Genomic DNA, 22,831 nt, shown 5'->3' on the forward strand with positions numbered 1-22,831 from the left:
GACTACTAAAGTAATCTGTATAGTACTCAACTGTACTTACATGTGGAAAACTCATTGAGCTCAATACTATAGTGTGTTTTAGGATTGTGTTGCCTACAGTCAATACTGTATTATTTACGTGCACAAACTTTATAGCTCCTTTGCAAAGTAATTACATGAGAGTGCTCATAACGAGAAAAGTAGATTTTTATAACTGTTGGTTCTAAAAATAAAACAACTATATCTGTGGATATAAAAACAATTGGCCTGGAGTTCAGTCCTTGAGTGTGTGAAACCTTTTGCTGACTTAGTGTGTACAACAAATGCTTTAAACTGTCCTCTGGTACTGCCTTACTGCTCGACCAAGCTACCACTTTGGAGAGTAAGGTCAGTTCTGACTTTTACCTCTGATATACCTCTGGGGTTGGTGGACTCTATACACACTGTACTTCATTCTAGTCCAGTATATATAGAGCCACTTCTCACATTGGTGGATCAGCGGTGGGATACAAACTTGCATTTGTTGGACTACTTGGTTACCATCTGATCACACGAAAGAACTCATAAATTGCCTTTAAGAATTCTGAAATTGGTTTTTCCAAAATACTAAAAGTCTTGAAGGGCCTTGCTTAAGCCCCATTAGAATTTTAGAAAAATAAAATTCACTCCAGTCAGGGTAGAGGGTTAGAACTGTCAGGTTAGAATGCCTCAACAGAACCCAGCTATTAGTGAAGATAACACCATGGACCTGGTGGTTGAGGAGCTCAACCTCACACCTTACTTACACTTGAATTTCAAGGAATTGAGGTCCTTATGCAAACTTAAAAATATACCATTAGGCCAGCATCCAACCACAATAGGGCTCCAGGAGCTCCTGGCTGAGTATGCTAAAGGCCACCCCTTTGAACATGGTGAAGACCAGACAGAAGGGGGAGAGGTGTCTGAGAAGGAGGATAATTCCCTCCCCCCAATCATCTTTAGGGAGGAAAGGGCCACCATACCTTTGAACTCCAGAATCAGCATCTGGGAACCTAGGGGCCACACAGGTGGGCCAGGTACCGGAGAGTTCACTGGGAAAACCCCCAGTGAAGAGGACATCTGTCCAGCAAAGGTGGCCAAAAGAGTGGATCTAGAGTCCAGAATCCTGGCTCTAGAGAAAGAAAGAAAAGAGATGGGTTTAGCACCCATCAATGGTGGCAGCAATAATAAAAATGAGGAAAGGGTAGAGCTTTCTGACCCTAAAATCCCCAAAAGGATTGTCCCTAAAGTTGAGGAAGATGATGACATCACCAAGTGGTTCACAGCCTTTGAGAGGGTTTGTGAAATAAGAAGAGTAAAGCAACTTATCTGGGGGGCACTCCTGTGGGAACTGTTCTCTGGTAACTGCAGAGACAGGCTTCTGATCCTCTCTGGGCCAGAAGCAGGGTCCTATGATCTCATGAAGAGCACTCTGATTGAGGGAGTTGGACTCACCACTGAGGAGTACAGAATTAGATTCAGGGGGGCTCACAAAACCCAGAACCAATCCTGAATTGACTTTGTAGACTACTCAGTAAAGACACTGGATGGCTGGTTAACTGGAAACAAAGTGCATGACTTTAATGGAATTTACAACCTCTTTATGAAGGAACACATCTTAAGTAACTGCATTGATGAAAAGTTGCATCAGTAACTAGTAGACCTGGGTCCACTTTCTCCCCAAGAATTGGGAAAGAAGGCAGACCATTGGGTCAAAACAAGGGTAACTAGGACGTCCACTGGGGGTGACCAAAAGGAAGGGGTCACAAAGCCTCCCCACAAGTGAGATAGTGAACCCCTTAAGGAGAAAAGTAAGGAGTCACAGGTAGCCCCCCGAAAACCTATTCAGGAGGGTGGGCCCAAAGACACCTCACAAGCCAAGCCAGTCTACCAAGGTAAGAATTGGGATCCCAACAGAGTATGGTGTCACAACTGTCAGAAGACAGGAAACCATACCATGGACCCTAACTGTCCTAAGAACAAGGTCCCTAGTACAACTCCAGGGGTGACTAGTGTAGTCCTAGGGGTTGCCAGTGTAGCATGGGAGGTTAGGTCCTCAGGAGAGGAAGTACTCCTAGCCTTCAACTGGGGAATGGGGCAAGAGGGTGAGCTGGAGATCCCAGAGAGGAGTAGACACTTCCACCACCTACGGGTGAATGGAGTCCCAGTCACTGTCCTAAGAGATACTTGTGCCAGTTACACTGTGGTACATGACAGGTTGGTACTACCTCACCAGCATGTCCCAGTAGAAAAAGAAGAGTAAGGGCTGTTCCAGGGGGAGTCCCTGTTAGGCCTGTGGCTGTAGTGCCCCTAGTCGTAGCTGAGTTCCTTAGATGGAGAAAGGTGGTAGTCAGTAAAGACCTCCCCCTTGATTATCTCCTGGGGAATTACCACTTAGAGGTGGATCTGAGCCAAAGAGAGGCATTAGCTCAATGCCAGGCCTCAACCAAGAAACCTAGGGTGGTGCCACCTGCAGTGAGTGCAGCTGAGCCCCAAAAGAGAAAAAAGGAACAGGATAGGAAAGGTGGGCAACTGTTAGCCACAGTTGCAGAGGGCCAGGGGGATTCCATCCCAGTGAGGGAAAACTCCAAACCTGGCCTTAGTAAGGCCCCCCCATAGACAACACAAAGCCCTGACTAGTCAGGCAACTGCCCAGCCTGAGTTGGTGGCTCCTCAGCTGGCAGAACAATGGGTGGAGGAAGGGTTCTCACTACCCAGTGTGGTGACCCCCACTCCAAAACAACAGGCAGACAGACAGGACGCAAAGAGACCTGTAAAATAGCCCCTTCACTTGGCAGTCAGGAGCTAAAGGTGTGGTTCTGGACACAGACAGCGGTCAGCAGCCTCTGCTGGGTGTTAGCCTTTATGGCAGCCCTATCCATGGCATGGTGGCCTAACCCCCTGCCAAATAGTAAGCTAGGCCCCCTGACCCTTTGGGTCATGGTGGGGTTGCTCAAACTGTGGGTAGCCTCTGTGGGTAAGCTGGGCCTTGCCCTGGCTAACTTTACAGAGGTAGGCACCTCTGGGCCCAAAATAAAAAGATGGGATGAAAAGACTAAGGAGCAGGGAAAGGAGCTTTGGGAATTAGATCCTGAAAATGATAAAATAGGCCAACTCCCCAAAGGGACTGACCTGGACAAGAAAGATGTAAGGCAGAGTAGGCCCTGCAACTTGCAAACCACTTCCCCAACTCTTCCTCACCTGAAAGACTAGAGAGACTCTTCCGGCATTGGCTGAGTCTCCTAGCCTTTGAGCTGGGGTGGGGGGGGGGGCTTGTGTGAGAAAGTGAGTTCCTGTTGCAGTACCCCTCCACTTTTTGCCTGATACCTGATGCACTTTTCCTAGGTGTGCCCTGGGTCCCTGCCAATCAGGTACCCAGGGCCTGTGTTTCTTCCCTAAAAACTATACTAGAGCCTAAACCCAATTGGCATCTCTGGCCGCATATCAGCCCCTAGTAAATGGTACCCTAGGTACCCAGGGCATTGTGACCAGAGAAGACCCCTAAGGGCTGCAGCACTTATTGTGCCACCCTTAGGGGCCCTGTACCTTGATACCCACACACTGCCTTTGAGGGCTGAGTGTCCAGGTGCAGAACTAAACAAAGAGTCGACATGGCACACATCCCTGTGTGCCATGCCCACAACCCCACTGCCTTAGCATACATCAGCCACCCCTCTTGCTGGGTGCCCTATGCCAGTGGTGTGGGCTCGGGTGCATGAGCCCTGTGCCCCTACAGTACCCAGGGCCATTCCTGGGCATTGTAAGTACAGTGATGCCATTAAGAGTATATGGTGCTAGGAGGTTGTCATTAAGAACTCCACAGCACCATAATGGCTACACTGAACACTGACAAGTTTGATATCAAACTTCTCAGCACATTAAACCCACACTGATGCCAGTGTGGGATTTAATGTAAAATGCACTTCAGAGGGCATCTTAGAGATGCCACCTGAAACCTAACCTAAAATCCATGTCTGGGCTTAGTGGCTGCAAAGGCTGCCACACAGCGGACATGTTGCTGGACCCCTGTGTGGACAGCCCCCCGCGCTCCTGGGCCTGCAACAATGCACATCCTGGGCGAGGTGCTATGTCTCCTCCCCCAGGATGGACAAGGGGAAGCTTCAAAGGCATGCCGCCTCTGAGAGCTTCTCCAGACCATTTGCTGTACCCAGCAACTGGCCCCCACCTATTCTACCCCCACTCTGGCGGGAAGACTGGCGGGAAAACCTACGTCAGGAAGGGGTGAGTGCCAACCTTTTCCAACTCCACCCCTTAGGTGGAGGAGGCGAGGTGAAGCACGACCCCGGGCTCTGGCCATCTTATAGATGGGGAGCCCTGCCCAATCCATCTAGGCTCCTGCCCCCTTCCCACAAGAGAGGAGCAGGCTAGGGGGTGTACTCGCCACAGGACTTGGACCCATTGGTCCCTGCCCTTGCCCTACGTGTAAAGCCCCTAAATTTAGTATTTAGGGGCTCCCTGAACCTTCCTTCCTCAGATCCAGATACCAAAACAAGAAAGAAGAACAAGAAACAGGAAGACCTGCATTGCAGCTGCTAAGAAGAGGAAGGCACCAACTGATTTGGCCCCAGCCCTACCGGCCTGACGACCCTCAAACCTGCTCCTGCTAAACCCCGGCGTCTCCAGTGGTCAGCAACCTAAAAAACCCTGGAGGACCTGACTGCCTTGTGACTCTGACTACCTGGGTCTCCCACTAGCAGCGGTACTGCTCAAAGCAAGTGTATCAAAATTTCCCTCATAGGCCATTTTATTTACATCCAATAATTACTTTACACAATTCCTAATTCAATTCAAAAAGTACACCCCTAAACACTTCAGTTTATCTCAAAATATATTTTTAATTATATCAACAGGTTTGTCATTATAAAATATTTTTTGTTGTTTTTCACTTTTTTGAAATCACATCAATTTATCTAATTACAGAATGAAAGCTTCAGTCCTACATTACATATGTTCATTGATACATATCTTTCTTCTAATCCATGATAATCATAAAATATACAGATAAAAAACATATATTACTACACCCCCCTGGATCACTTCACTCATACACTCTTATATCAACTATCATACCACTACTTTCACTCTCAAAACATCAATGCAAACTATATCCCAACTTGGTACTCAAGATGTCTCAATAACTAAGTATGAGACCCAGCACTAGAATGGTCTACGCGCGTTTCGGTGGATTAACTGATGTTCGACAACCACCTTCTTCAGGACCTTGTTAGATATAACACGTGTAGATTCCAGGGGACATGCAAGTCTTAACCTCCAACGTCCTAATGGTGTGGGTATTTTCTAATAGTCAAAGTTGTCCATTTAAAGATTCGGGAGATCTTTCTCATGCTTCCCACAAAGGCATCAGGTACACATGATTCCCATAGGCAACTGTCCTATTCCAATCCTGTAAGGACTGAGTAATTATATTGTCCTGAGGGACTATGATAACGTCTTTATCAATTCCAATACTTCAAGTCTGTCACATAGGTATCTTCATAGCGATTTGTTATGGTCCAATAATAAAGATGCTTATGCAGTACCTTTTCTTATGGATGATCGATGCCTCTATATTCGTCTCCCCGTAACGCCTCCGAAGAAATTAAACTACTCAAAGCAAGTAACAAGCCCTGGCATCAGCCCGGAACCGCGAAACCTGCACACTCTGCACCCGCCAAGCCTGGCCTGTGCTGGAGTGAACCAAGACCCTGAGGACATCCCCCAGCAATTCTGACTCAGACTCCAGTGCCCAAGGACCCTCCTCGATGACCCTGATGATGCCTGCAGCCTCAGGACAAAGAACCCCTCCGACTGCGACCAGCAGGGGGTAAGATTTCCTGACCTCAAAAGACACCCCTGCACCTGGCGCCCCACAGCCCCCTGTGCCCAACTCCTGGGTGCCTACCTGTCCTCCAAGATCCCAACTTACTCCTCGAAGTGTTGGTCAGTGCTGAAGATCCACCGTCCCCGAGCCTGCAGCCTTTGTTCCCTTTTCAAGATCCTCATTGGATAACATTGAGAGCCCGACGGCTCAAAAGCACCCTGAACCCAGCCGTCTGAGTGCCCCTGGCAGTGCAACCTGTACCCTATTCTACTTCCCCATTTGCCCTGAGCAAGTGACCAGGAGCCCAGCTCCCACAGCCGCGTGGCCTGCTAGCCAGCAGCCACAAACCGAAGGCCCCCTGCCTCTCATTGGATAACATTGGGCCTAACTACCTCTGCACCCGGCCGCCCCTGTTCCGCTGAGGGTGTAATAACTGTACCTACCTGACCCTGGGGGACCCCTGAGTCTATGCCCAGAACCTTAACTTCACCAGTCGAGTACTTACCTGGAAACCGATGACTCACTTTCCTGCCATAGCATAACATTGACTGGTTTGACTCGAAAAATCTTCTGTGTGAAGTTTTGAAACTTTAAAATATTCATCTAAAATCAACCGAATAATGAATTTCGAATTACTCACCTGTGATCAGGAGAGAAGCCAGTACTGTACCTCGTAGCCCAGTACTGGACCGCAAAAGTAATCACAACCGTGTTTGCTAGTAATCTAAATTGCTGCCTTAGGAAACAATTGTCTGCTTTTCTGTGAAATTTCTTCTAAGTGTGAAGTTTTGAAATGTTAAAATATTAACCTAAAATCAGCCAAATATCGAAATCCGAAGTACTCACCTCTAATCAGGAGAGAGCCAGTACTGTACTTTGTAGCCCAGTACTGAACCACGAAAGTAATCACAACCGTGTCTCCTGGTAATCTGAATTTCTGCCATAGGAAACCATTGACTGTTTTTCTATGAAAGTTCTTCTAAGTGTGTGTAGTTTTGAAAACTGAAAATATTTACATAAAATCAGCCGAATTCCGAAATACTCACCGGTGATCAGGGGAGAAGTCAGTACTGTACCTTTCAGCCCAGTACTAAACCGTAAAAGTAATCCGTACCGGGTTTACTAGTAATCAGTATTTTCTCCATAGGAACCCACTGTCTGCTTTTTTATGAAATTTCTTGTGTCTACTTTTGAAAACTTGAAATATTCTTTAAAAATCATACGAAATACTGAAACTCAATTACCTACCTGTTTTAAGTTAAGAACCCACTGCTGACCCCAGGAGACCAGTGCTGGATTACAAAAGTAACGCGATCGTACTTTACCTGCAACCTGCATTTTCTCCCATTGAATTGTCAGATTTACATTGAAAAGTTTCTAAGTGTGAACTTTTAAAACAGCTTTATATTCATGAAAATTCGCTACAGTAACAAAAACGTTTTTGCTAATCTGGTTTCAAGTTAGACCCCAGGACTAAATCTAGGATCTGGTCCTGGGACTACTAAAGTAATCTGTATAGTAATCAACTGTACTTACATGTGAAAAACTCATTGAGCTCAATGCTATAGTTTGTTTTAGGATTGTGTTGCTTACAGTCAATACTGTATTAATTGTGTGCACAAACTTTATTGCTCCTTTGCAAAGTAATTACTTGAGAGTGCTCATAACGAGAAAAGTATATTTTTTATAACTGTTGGTTCTAAAAATAAAACAACTATATCTGTGGATATAAAAACAATTGGTCCGGAGTTTAGTCCTTGAGTGTGTGAAACCTTTTGCTGACTGAGTGGGTACAACAAATGCTTTACACTGTCCTCTGGTACTGCCTTACTGCTCGACCAAGCTACCACTTTGGAGAGTAAGGTCAGTTCTGACTTTTACCTCTGTTATACCTCTGGGGTTGGTGGACTCTATACACACTGTACTTCATTCTAGTCCAGTGTATATAGAGCCACTTTCTCACACACACACATTCTTTTTTCCATGCAACAAACCATGTTCTATCCGTTCTCTAACTTGCACATATATTTCTTTCTGTTCAACATTTACTTGTTCTTCTAAGTTTTCCGATGTAATATTCTTCTTGTGTGCTTGTTGCATTGCAATTTCAACTTCATACATAGCAATCGCTGCTTCATTTTTCAGCATTGGCTGTTCAAGAGGTTCTTGACTACATGGACCCCAACTTTGACTATCTTGAGAACTTTCAAGAGCTATTTCAGCTATAATAGTCTTTTCCTGATTAACTTCATCATTCAACATTTTTTAATATATATGGAAAATTGTACATCCAATGCTATCTTTTCAAGCATTAAAAGAACCTTCGTAGCAGTCAAACTCTCCAGGTAATTCACGTTCACTACGCCATGGTTTAAACAGTTGCCGAAGTGCTAAATAGTAAAATTCTTGCTTATCTGGAGTTACGCAACTAAGTTTCTTGTGGTTTATAATATTACCCTTTGCATGTTTTACTAAACAACCATGACATTCAACTACTGCAAACTTTCCTTCTCTAAAATTCTCTTTAACATTTCTTTTGAAGCTGTAATGTTGAAGTACATCATACAGACATAGCTGTTCCAGATGTTGTCTCCTTTTCGGATAGTATGTGTCCAACATATTAGTTTTAAGAATGTCTGTACTGTTTGGCTCATTTGCTGCTAATTGTTCAATTTCTTCCAATGATTTCAACACTCTATTTCATTTGAAGGCAAGACCTAAACTTACCCAAATGATTCCTCGTGACTTTGAATATAAACTTGAAGAGCACAAGCGTTCTGAACATTCATAGGATCCAATTTCTCAGCGGGAAAACATTTTCAAAGTAAAGCTGTACAATTTTTAACTATGACAATTCTCTTGTGCAATTTCTTCCCACATTTGTTTCATCTCTGTTTTTACTGATTTTGTTATGTACGATGTAACATAAAGTGCAACAGCAATTGAGTTATCTGCAACATACTAGATGTCCATGTTCGCATTCCACATTTTTTAAATGACTGGGGCCTTATTCATGAAGGCCTTGCGCTACCGGTGCGTCACTTTTTCTCATTTTAAAAGTGACGCACCGGCGGCGCAAGGCCTTCATAAATAAGGCCCCTGGATTTTAGTCATTGATATACTTTGACACTTCTGTTCTTTTTAAGTTGTAGGTATTCTTTGGAGATTTCGGAGTTATTGTGTGCCTTACAGAAGACAAAGAGGAATTTGCTCTACCTTTACAACTGACTGGACGGGGAAAACCAAACCGACATTTTGTGTAAAATGTTCCTTTAGACTTATATTTTCTTCTGCAATACTTTCCACAACGGTGACTTTGGAAACGTAAAACTTGTTGTCTCAAGCTTCTATCTCCTTCTCCTCTTGGAATCTTACATGTCACATACTTTCTATGAAAGACAATACTGTTTCATCAGAATAATTTCCAAATGTAGGTGCATCCTTGATCCATAGTAGCATATGTATATGAGGTGCACCTCTTGCTTGATACTCCGTTCTCCAAAAGAAATCAGTAACTTCTCCAAGAGGTGGAGAAATAACTGCAGGTTGCACGGCTCTCCACCGGCACAGTGGGAGAGCCGCTATTCTAATAAGCAAAAGTGCCCATAATGCCTTGCAGGCCTGAACTGGCCTGGAAGCGGAAAAGAACGCTGTTCCTCTGTTTGTGATGGCCACAGGAGAACAGGGTCATCACCAAGTGAATGCCATGGGGCAGGGGGAGCTGCTGGAGAAGCGCAGTCCCTCCCTAAATCTCAGGGGGACTGGAAAAGAATAACCCCTCAAGGGCTCAGCCAGCATTTTAACACCTTCTGGGCTGGAACTTTTGTTCTACCGCTGAAGGTGTGTGGAGGAGTGCATCAAGGAGTGTAGGGCTGAGTTGGAGATGTCTGGAGAAGGGCATCCCCTGGAGGTGAAGAGGTGCATTTGCACCCATAGTGCATTTACTGATGTTATTTCTTTTAGAGGGACTGAAGGTCACATGTGTAATGTGAAATAACTGTGTAAGGCGATGTCATAAGCAAAGTGGGGTTATGCTGTCAGACATCCCTGCTAGGGTAGCTGACTGTATATGCCTAATGCTGTGATTTCGTTTGTGATGCCTTTAGGGTCTGTAATTGCAATGCATTCTAAGGATCCACAAATGAGATGAGTACTGTCATTCTAAAGTGATTCTTAAACATGTATTCTTGCTGCTGCGCTTAGGTGAAGAACCCAGACTGCTAGCCCTCAAAATGTAGAGGTGTATACTTCATGTCCGTAGGAAATGCTCAGTCAGGGTTACATGTCACCAAGGCAGGGTTACCTATTTTAAATGCTTGTTGAGATAATGGGGTGGGTCGCCACTGGGATGTTACCAGTGTGCAGGGCCCTCGCTCCAGGTTATGTTCAACTAACTGCATTGGGGCAAGATGATGTGCATACATGTGAGTGGTGGTACTAGACCCCACCACCTCTGCAGGAGGGGGAGATGTTATGCAATGTCACAAAGTAATTCCAACAGCTTAAGTATATTTGAAAATTGGTGCATAGTATTGAGTAGTGTGAGTGTTAAATAAATGTACTCTTACTTTCATAAAGCACAGTACAGACTGGACAATCAATTATTGAGTGTTATTTCTGTGCACCAGCAAATGATGATTACTGGCCCACACCACCTCCCTTGAGTAAGCCTCAGACTGCTCTGCAACTCTATCCTCTGAGAGTCAGGTGCGACAATTGGGTGTTTGGTTCCCAGTGAAGGACAAATGTAGTAATGTTATTTGGGCAGGTCTCAGAAGCTACCTCGTTTTCCAACACCCTCCATATCCTCAATTATTCTAGTCAACATTAAGGGTGAGGCAGCAGCTTTGGCTATACACCAACGGCTTCCAAAGGTGCACCAGTCGACCAGGAATGTGTGCTACCTATATTTATTGCTGAGTTATATACCCCTATAGGATGCCAGACCAAATAAACCACAACATGGCAAGTCTAGTTCCGACAAGGACAATGCCAAGCAAAACTCAGAGTTTGCCAAAAGACACTGGGACAAACCAAAACCTAACGAAAAGCTAGCTCTCGAGGAAGTTCTCCACATCCAAGCCCTCTGACAGATGCTAAAATGTGTTTGATTGCACACAATTGAAACAACCTGATCGGTATCAGTATTCTGATATTCGTCCTTCTTGTTCCTTTCAGGACTCATCGAATAAACCATATGAGAGAGGAAGGTATTCTGAAAGCAGACAGGATGAGTATGTGAAACAGAAGAGGGAATCACAGTGCTCATCTGTCTGACGTGATGATAAAGAAGGAAAAAAACCTTCTGCAACCTAAACACCAATTTCAGAAAAACAAAGTTACAAGTATTACTGCAGGATATGCCTCAAACACTGAAAACTCTCCTCCTGAACAGGAGGAGAGCGGTGACACTCCTCGGTAGAGTAGCAGAGATCAATACAGTGCACCAGAATCTCCAGGAGATTCTGGCGGTGAAAGCAAATGATAACTACATTGAAGTGGAAATCCGAGACCGAAGTGTGAGCTGTCCAGGTAGATTATATCATTTGGATGTACAAATTGAGGGTGACATACCACGCACCATTCAGGTAACATTCTGGGAAAATGTAAAATTCTCTTGGTGGAAGTCGATTGGCTCCCAGACTTTGTAAGAACATCCCCACAAGCTAAGGATGTGATATTACCATCATTTACTGTGCTTGTCCCTGATGAAGGCAGGCACGTTTACACCACAGAATGGGCTCTTGACCGGCCCCTGTATTATAATGCAATAATGTCAGGTGGGATAAGGATGCTGCTTATTGTGTCATACCCATACGGTCCGTCATGCAAGTACAACCACAAAACCCCATTAAATTGTGATGCTAAAGCATCTGTCAGATAAATATTCACACAATTAGAATACAGGGAGTAATTAAGCCCAGTGTTTCCCAGAAATAATCGTCTTTTTTCAGGGCTCAAACGAGACCATTCATACCATATAGTCTTAGACAATAGACATTCAAATAGTCATACATGCACATTTACGATACAAAATACACATAGTACAGTACTTACTGATAAGATAGTCCAGAAGAAATATAAAACAACCTTGGATAATTCCAATGGTTTCTTCTGCCAAATATAGCGCCTGAAAGCAGGGTTAGGACTGCTTTCTCAGCACTAGGCTCTCACAGTCGCTTTTGCTGACTTCCCATGGGGTATAAGAACAGTCCTGGACTGTTTGATGTACGCATTGTGTCAATTCTACATGACATTGGCCCAGAGGCATTATCCTACATAGATAATATCTCCCTTACGGATGATGACTTAGCCAGGCTGGATCTCATAATTTTGAAATTTGCTGAACATGGCTGGAAATACAACTTTAAGAAATCAAATATAGAATTTCTAAGTTACCTTTTTCTTGGATATGAACTTGCTTTGAGGAAAGGAGCCTTGCGTCACACTTCCTAGAAAAGTGTGCTATGCTACAACCATCAAATGCACTTGAAAAATTGCAGCCCTTATAAGTATTCCTTAATTTAGCCAGATCATGTATTCCAGATTATGCATAACAGCATTAAACCATTATATAAATTATTGTGTCCTGACTTTTTCAACTTACACTGTACATCAGACCATACAGACATACTCAGATAACTACAATCTGACTTGCTTGCTACACAAAACTTACGTACATATGTCAATACCACAAACCTGGTCATCCGTATTTGTCGCGGGTACATTGGCCCTACATATATCACCTTTAATGAATGTGAGACAGTGCTGATAGCATATAAATCATATTTATATTCAATGCAAAAATGTATTTAACTTCCACTGAAAAAATACTGACTGTGGTTCAGCTGGCTGTCTTTAAAGAGAGCCCACTTCACCACGGAAACACATTATTGTTGTTACTCCTATTCCAGCCTTAGAGCCTGTCACAAAAGCCAGTCTACAGAATGCTAAAGCTCTACGGGCCATATTATCAAAAAAGGGCGATACATTATTGCCGCTTTTCTCAGCAGGAAACTGCCGCTAAAGCAGCGATAATGGGCTTGATAATATGCCCATGTAAATTCCCATAGAAGCCCCGGTTAACACCAGAACCTGGGCTTCTATGGGAATTTACAAGGGCATATTATCAAGCCCATTATCGCCGCTTTAGCGGCAGTTTCCTGCCGATAAAAGCGGCGATAATGTATCACCCTTTCTTGATAATATGGCCTTATATTCCCATTGAATACAATGGGCAACTCTTTAATGGTTACAGACGTAGACTTTGTTTATGACCCACCTCTACAAAGACAAGAATTTTTACAATATGTGCATGTATATTCCATGCCGAGCAATCTTTTGCATTTAGAGCAGAATAAATATGTTGTTGATCCGGATGGTTCAGCGAAGCCTGCTATAGGCACCAAACACCAATATTTGGCTTCAAGCACCTCTGTTCATCGTGTAATGTTGGATATTGAATTCCAACCACAAATAACTTGTACACAGTTCTTAGGTGACTGCACTGCACTGTTGACTGAACTAAAAGAATTAATTATTGCACTGAAAAATACGGATCCTGAATTCCACATAATCATATTGTATGATTCATATTATTGTGTCCAGTCTTTTAATGATAATGTGCATCATTGGCACCAGAGTGGATTGAGAGATTCTAAAGGAAACACTATGAAGCATAAATTACTTTGGGTGAAGGTGGTGGACCTTAAAGATAGGTTACCACTGGCTCATGTTATTCTTACATTGAGCAATCAGCGTGTTGGAACACACATTGAAGGAAATTGTTTGGCCAGTGAAGCTGCCAAATCTGCATTTTTGACTGCAACAGTTGCTGAGGTTTCTCATTCTTATATAAGGGTAGATGAATACATACGGACACTGGGAAGAAAAGGTGATGTATGGGTAAGAAGTGCAGCCAGAGGCACAGATGAAAAAGGGGTCTCAGCAGGTAAGGAGGGGCAGAGTGCGAGTCCAAATGTTGATGGTGCCTGCTCTAGGGACACCACAGGTGGGTCTTGCTCAAGGCTAGGAGGAGACCCATGAATTTCCTGCCCCTGGGTTGTGGTGTCCACTCTCATTCCTTCCCCCACCAGGTGACTGTTCAGCCTCCATCCAAAGACTCTTGGAGTCAGATTTTGTTATTCTCTTGGCAGGTACACTACCCCTTCTGGAGGTAGGTTTCACCTGATTGCTAGGGGTGTCAAGTGAGCATGTCCATAGTTAAGCCCAGGATCTGTGCTCTGCAGTGATGGTTGTTGGCCAGCCCAGCCCACTGAGCAGAAAAGTGAAAAAAGAGACATTGTTAATTCAGTGGGTCAATAAAGCATATCTGCATAGTTTTATCTAAAAGGAAATAATGTGCTAATTTTACAAGTGCAGACAATGTAGAAACTTTTAGAAATGCCTCACTACTCTGTGCCTTCATTATCAATTGTTGGTAATACAAAATTCTGAACACTGAAAATTCACTATATAGCTCTGGAATCAGCCATTCAAAGAAGGTGAAAGGGTTGGTAATTGTTGACGTTTTTCAAAAAAACAATTTTAAGTGATGTAGTTTACAGATCCACATATTGGTTATCTGAAAAGAGACATTTTTTCCACCGAAATACAAAGCATTTTAAAGGAGGTTGAACTGGTCTATATTTTTGGACACAAAAAGTTCTGCACCTTATTCATTAATTGTGTGAACTTTCAAGGAGAAACTTAGCAAACAGATGGGGGTTAGGAAGTAAGGTGAAGTTACGCAATGTCAGCATCACATGAAGAAAAAGTGGAAAAATGGAAAAGGTACGTATTTATAATGTATAATGGGTTTTAAAAATGTTATGATGCCAGTAATTCTATTTTTTAAGCATTACCATGAAGTCAAAATCAGAATAGTAATCAAGGGAAAGAAGATAAGAAATCAGCATTAAAGTTGAACTTTCAGTGGTTTCCTATCACAACAAAACATGTTAAATAGAATATGTGAGGTTACAACACAGGTTGATGTAATTTTATTTTATTTATATCTTGTATACGTTAATTAAAAACATTGCAATACAGTAATTGAATTAATAAAAATTACAACATTAGACCATCATAAAATATAAAGCTGTAGTGCAGAATCAGCCCAGGTGAAGGTCAATATGAACACATGACAGGACATTGCTCTCAAAGAGCACATGCCAAATACTAATATACACTTACTTATTATTTCTCTGCTGCTCAGACTCTTCTACCTGAGCATGGAGGGCTGCATATGTGGCTGGGAGGACAAGCCCATAATGTCCTGGGTCTTAAAAAGGGCCCAGCAGTGAAGGTCCTCCCAGCACTTACAACACAGCTTTATCTGCAGGGTGTGGAACCCCACTACTCTGCAGCATATGACAATGCCCCACAGATTTTAACCCATGCTGCATTGCTCAGCTGTCTATCACGACCCCCATAAAGCTGAGGGTACTTGTGAATGACCCTCAGTGAAGATGGATAATTCACTCACTGAAAATGGGGCAGGAGCCTTCTTGCCAAGTCCCTCAGCTAGGTTGAGGGCAAGATTGCAAAAACGATCAGAAACATGGAGAACGAAGATGCTTGCAGCAGAGGATGGCTCAGAATGACAACAAAATGGCCAAACATCCTCTTCCTGTATGTAATTTCCTGTTTGTTGCTGTCAGCGGAGATCTCTCACCCGAGTGCAGATTCTCTGCCCTGCGTGTGAAGGGGAACCTCGGTACTCAGGATGAAGGCTTCTGATGCAGGAGAAAGATGCCCTACATGTACTACAAGAACTCCAGATATGTGGCAGTAACAAAACCAAACCCAGCATGGTTTGTGTACCTAATATTGTGTGTAAAGGTATGATTTTATAATGTTTGCCCTAAAACATGAATGTAGTATGTGGAATATTGTAGTTACCTGATGTTCTTAATAAGTGTTATAAAGTTTGAGAAAATGAACAGTTAATGTCTTTTAAACTTGAACATAGCATGTTAGTTGGTGACATTATGTAAACTATACTGAGTTGTCTCAGGATGGTATATATGGACAGTGTGTTAGTCATCCATTGTTAATCATTGACAAGAGACTGCCCAACCACATAAATGCAGTAACAAAAATAGCAGCTCAAGATAAAAACGAGTTGACCATCTGGCCATGCACCTGCATACATTGACCTCGGTTCTGTAACCCACCCTGGGTACCTGGGCATGGCCATAGCTCAGGGTCAGTTTCTATATGTGAGCCCAGTTGTATCACTATGTTGTCTACACAAATCTTGCACACAACTTCTGGGGAGTACACAAGCACACCAGTACATTCAAGCTATCCTAATCATGACTTGAGGGCTCCAAAAGTACATTCAATAATGGCTTGTGAATGTATCCATGCCCGATTGTACCTCCGCAGATATACTGTGGTATGACCTCTGTAGGGTGTAAGGAGATGAGAGACAGCCTACCGGCCTCCTCTGCATAAAAGAAATGTGATTGTTTTAACAAAGGGGCATCTATTCTAATCGTACTATTGCATGACTACCTGTATGCAGTGTGTGCCAGAGTAATGTGATGCATGTTGCAGTGATTCTTGGTTATGTTTGCGATGCAACCCCCAGATACAAACGTAGCTCCAGAGTAAGCAATTAGTCACATGCCACCACAACCCCAGCAACCAAACTACATTCAAGAGGTGACTGTCGGGCCATGTAAATTTTGTGTGTGATTCCAAGATAGTTAGTATAAACATCAGTGAAGCAGCCCCTGGCATCTCAGACTGCCTGCATTTTGATGGAGTGCCAGCGGTGTCTGCCGCAAAAATGGAGAGCTGTGCTGTAAAGTGGCTGAAGTGTCACATAAGTGCAATCAATGGCACCTAGCACACCAGGGAATAATAACATCCCTTTGCAGCTCAATGCCTTCCTGACAGTGACTAGTCCATGGTAATAAACTGGTGCACTCTTCTGTTGATGTGTCACAGTACCTGATGCAAGCTTCTGGGCTGCCTTGCCTGTGAGATACTGCCTTTGTCTTATGCTACCCTCTGGACGGATCCAGTGGTCAGGAAATGGAGTGCAGCTAGTATTTTGACATTGCCTGAGGTTGCCTGAGAGAGGACTTTAGGTGACTCCAGTTCCTGTTCCCAAACAACAACCATTTCCAGGGTTACATCAGGTGAGAAGCAGTATTTGGCAATGTCAGCTTCGCTGAACATACAACGATGATGATCCTTTCCCTGCAAACCCTTTCCCTTGGCTTCCTCAAATAAGTCCCCCTTATTAGAAGGGGTAAACTAAAAAGATGTCCAACAACAATAATGGTAAGAAAAGAGATTTGGGAGAAAAAACTCATGTGACCCCTCTTGCAAAACTGGGTCATTTTCAGATACATGGGGGACATCTGCATAGTGACTGGGAAGAGTCAAAAACATAGGGATTAAGGGTATAGCACAGAGAATTCTAAGCACTACATTTAAAAAAAAGTGTTTAGCCAATTCTGTGTTGGACACCCACATACGTGAGGTATCATTTTACTCAGGAGACTGAGGGGAACTCTGCGGGGTAGGACATTTGTGCTGGTATGGTGATTCCACACACAAATATGTGAAAAATTAGGTTTTTCAGCTCAATTTGAAGTTTGCAGGGGGTTCTGGTTAGGAAAACGTTGGAGCATCCACGCAAGTCATACCTTGCTAGAGTCCTCCGGGTGTCTATTTTTTCAGAAATGTGTTTGTTTGGTTTTCCCAAGATGGCCGCCGAGCCCGGGGACAAAAACCCAGGTGACCTCCGTGCAAAACCAGGTTGTTTTGTGATAGGTAGTTTTGATGTCTCCTCAATACGTTTTGGGCCCTTGCCTATCGCGGGTACTTGACTCACCCACACAAGTGAGGTACCATTTTTATTGGGAGACCTGGGGAATTGCTGGGTGGTAGAAAATTTGTGGATCTATGCAGATTCCAGAACTGTCCCACACAAGTTTGAGAAAAATTAGATTTTTCAGCTAAATTTGAGGTTTTCAGGGGATTCTGGGTAGGAAAACGTTGGGGGACCCCTGCAAGCCATACCTCACTGGATTCCTCCAGGTATATCAATGTCAGAAATGTGCGCGTTTGGTAGGTTTCCCAAGATGGCCGCTAAGCCCTTGGCCAAAAACCCAGATGACCAGCTTGCAAAACCAGGTTGTTTTGTGATAGGTCATTCTGATGTCGCCTCAATATGTTTTGGGCCATTACAGAACTTTCCATCACAGAAATGTGAGGAAAATGTGTTTTTTTTACAAAGTTTGAGGTTTGTAAGGGAATCTGGGTAACAGAACCTGGTGAGAGACAGACAAGTCACCCCATCCTGGATTCCCCTGGGTGTCTAGTTTTGAAAAATGTATAGGTTTCCATAGGTGTTGACAGAGCTTGGGTTCAAAACCAACAGCTAGGCACTTTGCAATAAAAGGGTTAGTTTTCACAGTTAAAATGTGGTGTGTTCTCCTTGCGATTTGGGCCGTTTCCTGTTGCAGGCACTAGGCCTACCCACACAAGTGAGGTACCATTTTTCTCGAAAGACATTGGGGAATAGTTTTTTTTAACAAAGTTTGAGGTTGGCAAGGTATTCTCGGTAACAGAACCTAGTGAGTGCCAGACAAATGTATGGGTTTAACATGTTTCCCTAGATGCCGGCAGAGCTAGGGTTTAAAATCTACAGCTAGGCACTTTGCAACAAAAGGGTCAGTTTTCACTGCAAAATAGTGGTGTCCACGTTGTGTTTTGGGCCATTTCCTGTCGCAGGCACTAGGCCTAACCACACAAGTGTGCTACCACCACAGAAATGTGAGGACAATGTGTATTTTTAGAACTAAGTTTGGGGTTTGCAAGGTATTCCGGGTAACAGAACATGTTGAGAGGCTCACAAGTCACCCCATCCTAGATTCCCCTGGGTTTCTATTTTTTAAAAATGTACAGATTTGCTAGGTTTCCCTATGTGCCGGCTGCGCTAGGGCCCAATATCCACAGGTAGGCACATTGCTCAAAACAAGTATGTGCCTAGTGGGCTTTATGCTGCCCTAGGGAGATATGGGGAGGTTGCCCCTATATGACCCCAAGGGGGGCAGAAAGACTGTGGCAATTTATTTGGGGGTGGGGCATTGGTATGCTCTTTCTGGGCAGGCCCCACCCTCACGCATAAAAAAAAAGCTCACATAATCATTTGCACCTAGTGGGCTCTCTGACGCCCCCTGGGGGGTAGATCAGGGGCTACAATCCGATCTGTCTCCTGAGGGGGCAGAAGGCCTGTGGCATTTTTGGGGGCCTGGTGGGGGCATTGACATGCCCATTCTCTGCAGCCCACACCCCTGAATAAAAAAAATATATATTTCCTGATGCCTATTGATCTTTCTTCCCCCGGGAGGCAGATCAGGGGCTTTTGCCGCCTCGGAGGCAGAAAGACTGTGGCACTTTTTTGGGGGGTTGGGGCATTAGCATACCTATTCTGGGAAGCCCCCACCCTAAACTTTGGAGGAAAAAAAAATCCCTGGTGCCTAGTGGTTTTTGTTTGCCCTCAAGGGGCTATTGCCCCATCCACCTCCCAGGGGGGCAGACAGACTACGATTTTTTTTTGGGTGGGGGCATTGGAATACCCATTCTGGGTATCCCCCACCACTACGCATAAAAAAACACAAAACAAATTATAATATTCAAAGGTCCTAATTGTAAGTAGCCGGTTAATACAATACAATATGTGTACAAACAATTGTTTATGCAGTGATCGCAATTATACATGGTGTCATATTTACCATATCCAAGTTCACAGCCTACATAAAATTTCGGCATGTCAAACCTGGGAAAAAATGCCCACTACTGATCATGACATGTAGGTTTCGGTTCAGAAATCATCAAAATATCCAACCTATTCCAAAAAATATCTGAGTTGTTGCACTTTATCACACTTAATTAATTTCGATCCCCAGGAGTCAGATTTTCTCGGGTGTAATACATTCCAGCTTTACCTCAGGGCCACCTGTAATCAGGCCCTAAGTACTCACTATACAATGAAACTCGTGTGGTTGCATATATTCTTAATACTCCATATTCCGGTATTATGCATTTACTGCAAAGCATTTTGCTAGAACCTTTTGTACAAATATTTTTTCTGTGATTCTTTGTGACCTACTTCTACTAACTATTGCAAGGAAGAAATACCTGGCAGGATATGAGTAAAAGAGAAGTTAGTGATTTAATGCACTGCCACAACTCTAAAAGTCAAAGGCTTTCTCAGGGCCTCTTTGTTCTCTGTACAGAAGGGCGTATGGTTATGGCCCTGCTGGAAAGAGTTTATTGAGAACCCATTAAACGGGTTTGGTAATAATAAAAAAAGACCCTCTATATTTCTGTGTGCCTTTGAATGATATGAAAAATTGTCATCGCACTTCACAGAAATTCTGGAGGTCATTTCACTGAGGTGGTATCTGGTCGCAGTGAATACCTGAAATGATTTTAAGGGCCTTAGCCTAAGCGCAACTTTCAGATAAGCAGGAAATAGGGCCAAGTGACCAAGAGTGATGCAAAATCATTGATCAGCTCAGTAAAAGCTTACAGTAAAAACTCTTGCAATTAATAAATGCTCTAGAAAAGATCAGGAACTTTCACAGGTAAAAGAGGGATGTGGGTCCTCAGAATGTTGTAGCAAACTAAATCAGTGCGCCCTTTTGTAAGTAATGAGAAAGTCTTGAAGCAAGATATGGCATATAACACACTATGCTCGGCTGGGTTCACTTTGCACCCGGTTGCACTGACAAGTCTTGCTTTGACTATGTAAGATGTAGGGCAATGCTAAAAAATTACACGCCCATGTAACATCACTGCTAACACTGTTTCGCAAGTGCACACTTCAGAAGGAAGAGGTGTGGCGCAGCGGCCAGGGTGCCTGACTCCGGGTCATGGGGTTCAAGCTTTGATCCCACGCGCCGGCAGCAGGTTAGCCCACCACCATGTGACTCTGGGCAATAGCTCGCTTAATCTTCCCGATGGCCCCCAGCGCCTGTACACCTCTCCGGAGGTAGCTGTGCGCTTTACAAATACTGGTGTAATATATATATATATATATCAGATGCACACCCCAAACAAGCTGTATGAGTAGTGTTTCTGGAAGGCTGTGATAGAAGCTCTTCTTCAGACCAGACCCTTAGCACACACTAGGCTGATATTACCCTTTGATCACTGAAGGGCTGTACTCACAAAGATGGTTTAAAGTCCATAGGATCAATGCCTGCCGAATCCTAATGGGCATTAGTGGAAATCATCAGACATCTTTAAATATTAATAGGCAAGTTTAATTGACGCGAGTGCCCCTTCAACAGTCTTACAGACACTCAGTGATAGTAATATTAAGAATAGCAGGTAGTATTAGTAATTATAACAATATTTTGTGACAGCGCTGCACATCTCCCTTCTGAAGTTTCTAAGCGCTCTAAGTAAGAGGTATTATGAATATCCAATTGAATAGGTCTTATTTCATATTTGCTGTTGGGTGAGAACAGCACAGTGAAGTGTTTCACAAGAACAAGGTTACACTACAAGGCCTGGCAGGGCCTGGGCATACTGACCTCTCAGCCTTTTTACGAGTACGTAATTGTCTCACAGGTCACAGTTGTCAAGGCTGCTCGTAATGAGGGTCATAGACTGATTTTCAACTATGCCATTTTCGTCTGATATTTTTCTGTGGTTGCTGCCACTGACGCAAGCATGCCATAGCACGTACTGCAGCAACTAGTTATTCAAGTTAATCCCATAATTTAGTTACAGCTGCCCAATGACTCCACGTCATTTAGGTGCAATGTTCCTCCTCTAGGTTTTCGTTTATCGAGGATTGTATTATGGGAATTGTAGTCCTAGCTCACCCCAGTTACTCCAACTGATAACACATACCCAAAAACAATGATTTGAAAAAAATAAACGGCTAGATCGTGCTATGATTGACTTGGTGATATGGAGTCGCCTATAGCCTTATATATAGGGCCGATTCTCAAAGCATCTTTTCCTGATCGACTGTGACTTCTGCAATTTAAAAGTAAATTACAACCTATGCACAGAAACATCATTCTTAATCAAGTCTGTATTCTGGATTACTAGATTTGGTGAGTGATGTTTATAGAATAATTTTTATTGTTCAGTGAATACAAATTTACAATGTAACACATTTTACTCATTTCATAAATAATATCACAAAATAACTTTATAAAAAACACAAGTTTACATTTTTTTAAAAATTAGTCCTGTATTTAAAACAATTAATTCATATTTTAAAACCACCTGAGAACGTACTGCCTAAGTGCATTTGCGAAGAGCTTGTTCCACCTACTATTTACGCTGTATTCTACAGTGTGCGCTATTCCTTCTATTAGTTATTAATCATGCTACTCTCTATAAGTAATCCCATTTAAAGGGTGAATAAAATGAATAACTATGGTATGGGCAGCCGGAAAACTCGCACATTTTTGTTTATAGATTCTACTGAGGATGTATATGTTGGCAGGTGATATGCTGACGTTAAATGCAAGCACGTCTATTTGTTGATGCCTGTACCACGATACAGTGTACCATACGTGTATAAACGTGCTGTCGACCTGCCGATTGGCTTCCGTGAAAAGAATGAATTTACTTTAAGATTGATATGCAATTCTTAGTTAGCATGAACCAACGTTGCAAATGCAGGGGTTTGGTGGGCCAGTGCATATTACTGAGGCAAGTGAAGGACCCTTTAATTATTTCAAAGTGAGCCTGAGCCACTTATACACAGACCAGGGTAAAAAAGGGAAATCAAATAATTTGCGTTCCCCTGGCTAAGAGATTAAACACTCAACAGTAGTTGAAAATAATATTCTGTTTCTGATTCTTCTCTAGCTCATGTTATCAAATGCATGAGATGAATACAAAAGACGGAGTTTTTCCCTAAGAAGAAATGTTATCAAAAATCACTAGTCTGCAACTCAGAACAGCTTTATTCTGATCAATTCTGGCAGGGAAGGA

Source organism: Lissotriton helveticus, chromosome 10 (assembly GCF_964261635.1).
Source record: "Lissotriton helveticus chromosome 10, aLisHel1.1, whole genome shotgun sequence".
NCBI lineage: Eukaryota > Metazoa > Chordata > Amphibia > Caudata > Salamandridae > Lissotriton > Lissotriton helveticus.